Consider the following 4,090-nt stretch of genomic DNA (forward strand, 5'->3'; position numbering starts at 1 on the left):
GCTGCGGCGCAGCGTGGAGCGGCCGGAGCCGCGCGCCAGGTGCGGGTTGCAGGCGGCCATGCGCCGCGTGCGCTGCGCCTCCAGCTGCGCGTAGAGCTTCTTCAGCTCGTCCTGCGACGGCGGGCAGGGAAGGGGGGCACGTCGGGTGGCAGCGCGCACGTCCCGCCGCCCCTGGTACCCCCCGGCCCGCGCGCGGCGCAGGGCAAGGTTGCGGAAAGCAGCTCTTACTGTGCGCGGGGCCGCTTAGCTAGCGTCAAAAGAAGGTCCTGAGTGTGGCACCCACCCGAATGTCATCGGGGTCGAGGCTGTGCTCGCTCCAGGCCGAGGCGATGCTGCTGGTCATGCAGGAGCCCGAGCGCCGCATGTCCAGCTCGTCCTCGTAGACCTCGGCCGCGATGTCCCCGCGCAGCGGCGAGCCGGCGTGCAGGAACTGCGGGCGCAGAGCGAGCGGGGCTGTGAGTGCCTCGCGCTGCAGCCCGCTCCCAGCCACGGCGCGCCAGCRCGGGGCACAAACCCACCCGGGGGTTACGTGCAAAGCGCTGCCCCTGCTTGTGCCCGGCTCTGTGCCCGTGYGCCACCCGYGCTCCCCTCACGCTCCTCACCTTGGGGAGGAAGAGCAGYGCCAGGGTCATGGTGACGGTGCTGTGGGCATGGGCGAAGAAGAGCAGCAGGGTCCAGTCGGGGTGCAGCGAGGGCACCAGCACGAACCTGCAAGGGGCCGGCAGGGCGGGCAGCGCGGGGACAAGGACACCGCAGGGACGCCCATGGGGGAAAGCCGCCACGTTGGAGAGGGCCAGGTGGCTTTGGAGCAAATCCCACTGTTCCCTCCTCTCCGCRTGGGAGGGCTGCTGTGGATGCCAGCCCACGGCTCCCTCCTGCGCCRCTCACCTGGCCACGTGGAAGGCGGCGGAGACGAGGAGCTCGTTGTGCAGCGCGACGCCCAGGTAGCGCGGCTCGTGGAAGGCGGAGGGCACGGCGCGCGTGGCCACGCACAGTGAGCTGCCCCACAGCAGCAGCAGCAGCTCGCCTGGGGCACAGCGGCACGGYGCTGAGCGCCCGGCCGCCCCGGGGCACCGTCCCGCGCGCACGCGTGCCCGGGACCATGTGAGGGGCAGAGCCAGGGGCTCCGAGACCCCGTCCCGCCAGGGCCCCGCAGGGTAAGGAAGCAGCACCCGGGTCCCCTTTGGTAGGGTAGGGCCCTGTGGTGGCTGGGCTGGCGCTCACCCATCACCATCATGTAGTCCCAGCGGTCGTGGCCGCAACGCTGGAAGTGGAGGCCGCCAGCGGTCTGGGCACGRATCACGAGCGGGATGTTCCTGTCCACGTTCTCCAGGGCGCCCACGGTCCAGGCAGCCAGGAACCAGAGCACCAGGAGCAGGATGAGCCCCAGCATCCGCAGCACCCGCCCGCTGCTCATGTAGGGCACGCGCTGGGCCGTGCGGCACAGGAAGGCCTTGAGCACGCTGCGGAGCGCGGCCGTGAGCTCGCGGGGCGCCGGCTGGGTGCTCCGCGGCCGTGCCGCCGCCGCGCTACCTGTGCAGCTTGAGCGTGATGGTGCCGTAGACGATGGCGAAGCCCAGCACGCGCACCCAGCGCAGCACGATGCAGCGGAAGACGCTCGGCTTGAAATAGAGGATGAACACCTGGGAAGGCAGGAGAGCGTGGGGAGGAACCGCGGGGGAAATGCTCCCCACTTTCCCCCTCTCCTAGGGCGGATGGTGAGGATCRCACCAGAGGGAGAGGGGATTTAGAGAGGGATTAACTCCAGTGGGAGGAAAGGGATTTGGGCTACGGAGATGGCGCCAGTGCCATTAACTATTAGACCGAGTTGTCCCTGTGCTTGCCCCATGCCGGGGGTCCCGGCAAGCAGCAGGGCTGGGACGGGGCTGTTGCTCCGGCTGGCCGGATACTCACTGGGAAGTAAAGGAGGAGGGAGCCGAAGAGGATGGTCTCCAGCAGGATAACTCCGGATGCCCGGATCCGCTGCAGGGAGCAAGGAAGGGGCCGGTGAGGGCAGCAGGGAGCGCAGGGTGGCGCCCGCGGGTGCCGGAGCATCCGCAGGGAGCGTCCGCGTGCAGCGTCCACGGCCTTGCCTTGCTCTTGCGGAAGTGGTAGGAGACGAGCATGCTGAGGAAGACGGCGAGCATGCAGGCGGCCTGGCAGCCCAGCACGGCGGCGCGCAGCGCCCGGTCCTCCTGGGCCACGCACGGCGCGTCGTCCCGGCACGCGGTGCAGCCCGGCCGGCACGGCTGGCACGCCACGCGGCCCCCGGCCTCCGCGCCGGCCCGGCCGCCTGCGCGCACAGCGGTCAGCGCCGGGGCCCCGGCACGTGCCCCGTGTCCCGCGGGACGGCGCCCGCAGCGCCCACCTGTCCCGGCGCTGCCGTCGGCGCCGTAGAAGCCCGGCTTGCAGCGGCACACGTAGCTGCCCAGCACGAAGCCGCGGCTCTCCTGCGGGACACACTGAAGGACACGGCTCTGGGCACGGGCTCCCCAGCACCCCGGGGTGCTGCCGGTGCCCCCCTTGCCCCGCGCTGCTTGCAAAGCAGTGGTTAAACATTTAAGCATTAAAAGCAAAAGCCTGGACTGCAAATCCCCCCTAAACCCTAAATGGACACCTAATGCAGCAGAGTGCTCTAATCCTGCCCGCGGCCCCCGCCGCGATGGCAGCGGCCGGTGCACGGCTGCCGCACTAATCCCCGCCGGAGAACCCGCGGCTGGCGCCGAATCCGCATGGGAAAGGGCAGAAAGGGAGAGTCAGGGCCACTTTGGGGCTGTCAGGCAGCTGGCATGGCTGGAAATGTTCTCGGATGGCTGGGAATGCCATGGAATGGCTTGGGATGTCTGGGAAWGCCACAGGAGCATCAGAGGGTCTCCACTCCGAAGGACTCATCTGGGAATCCTGCTGTTCAGAAGGATGCCTGTGCATTTTGGCACGTGCATCCACGTCCTGCTGGTGGGAATTAACTGCAAGGTGGGGAGGAAAAGTTGCAGGAAGGAAAAACTCTGGGCTCGCTCCCTGGCCAGGGATGGGGCTTTTCCCGGCACAAAGCGGGAGGTCGGAGCCGTATAGCCCCCTTATCCAGAGGGCAGTGTCTCCCGCAGCCCGGAGTGGGTGGATTTTCAGGGTGGATTTGCGGGGCCCCAGCAGCTGCGGGAGCAGCGGGACCGGCCGCGGAGCGGGTGAGGATGAGGACGAGCGCAGCGCCCGCGGTACCTGGGTGCTGTTGAGGTCGCAGCGGTGCGCGGCGCCCAGCCAGCCCGGGCCAGCGGCGCACGGGTCGAGCGGCACGTCCTGCAGCTTCACATCCAGCCGCACGATGCCCCTGCCGAGGGTCCCGCTCAGCCCCGGCGCCCGCACGCGGAGCCAGCGCCCCCCGGCAGGCTGCAATTTGGGGGCAAAATCCAGCCCGCTCCAAGCTGTGCTGGGGATGCAGCAGCACCCAGGGACCCCAGCCTGGCTCCTGGGGCGCCCTATGGATCGATCTGGATCCGGAATGTGCCCAAAGCAAAACCCAAGCGCCCCTTACTTGAACTCAGGGCTGAGGTCCGGCTTGAGGCCGTAGAAGGAGGAGGAGAGYGTGACCATCCAGGCGGGCAGGAACTTGCCGTCGCGGCACTCGAGGAACGGGGGCGACCAGCGCACATGGCCCACGTCGCCCACGTAGCCGTCGCCCCGGCTCCACTTGGGGGTCTCCAGGCTGCGCAGGTCGTTGCGGAGGAGCCGCTTGCGGAGGGCAAAACCCTGTGGCGGCTCCGGTGCCTCGAGCCAGCGCTCGCTACCGATGCCAGCGCTGAGGTTGCCGTGCCCGGCGGCGGCCGACAGGTCCTGCAGCAGGATCTCGGCGCCCTCCTGCGTGGCTTGCAGCACGAGCCGGGGCTTGGCGGCCAGCGGGTGGGCGTCGAAGGCCAGCACGGCGCGGTACACRCGGGGGTCCCCGGCCACGAGGCTGCGCACGAGCGCGTGGTACCACTCGGCGTCCTCGGCCAGGCTGGCCTCGCGGATGTCGTTGGCCTGCAGGAGCATGTCGAGGAAGTTGGCGGCGTGCGCCAGGCTCTCGGCCGGGGCGCGCAGCGCCGTGCGCACCGTC

This window comes from Nothoprocta perdicaria, unplaced genomic scaffold (assembly GCF_003342845.1).
Source record: "Nothoprocta perdicaria isolate Ctin4 unplaced genomic scaffold, notPer1 scaffold_121, whole genome shotgun sequence".
In the NCBI taxonomy this organism is placed as follows: domain Eukaryota; kingdom Metazoa; phylum Chordata; class Aves; order Tinamiformes; family Tinamidae; genus Nothoprocta; species Nothoprocta perdicaria.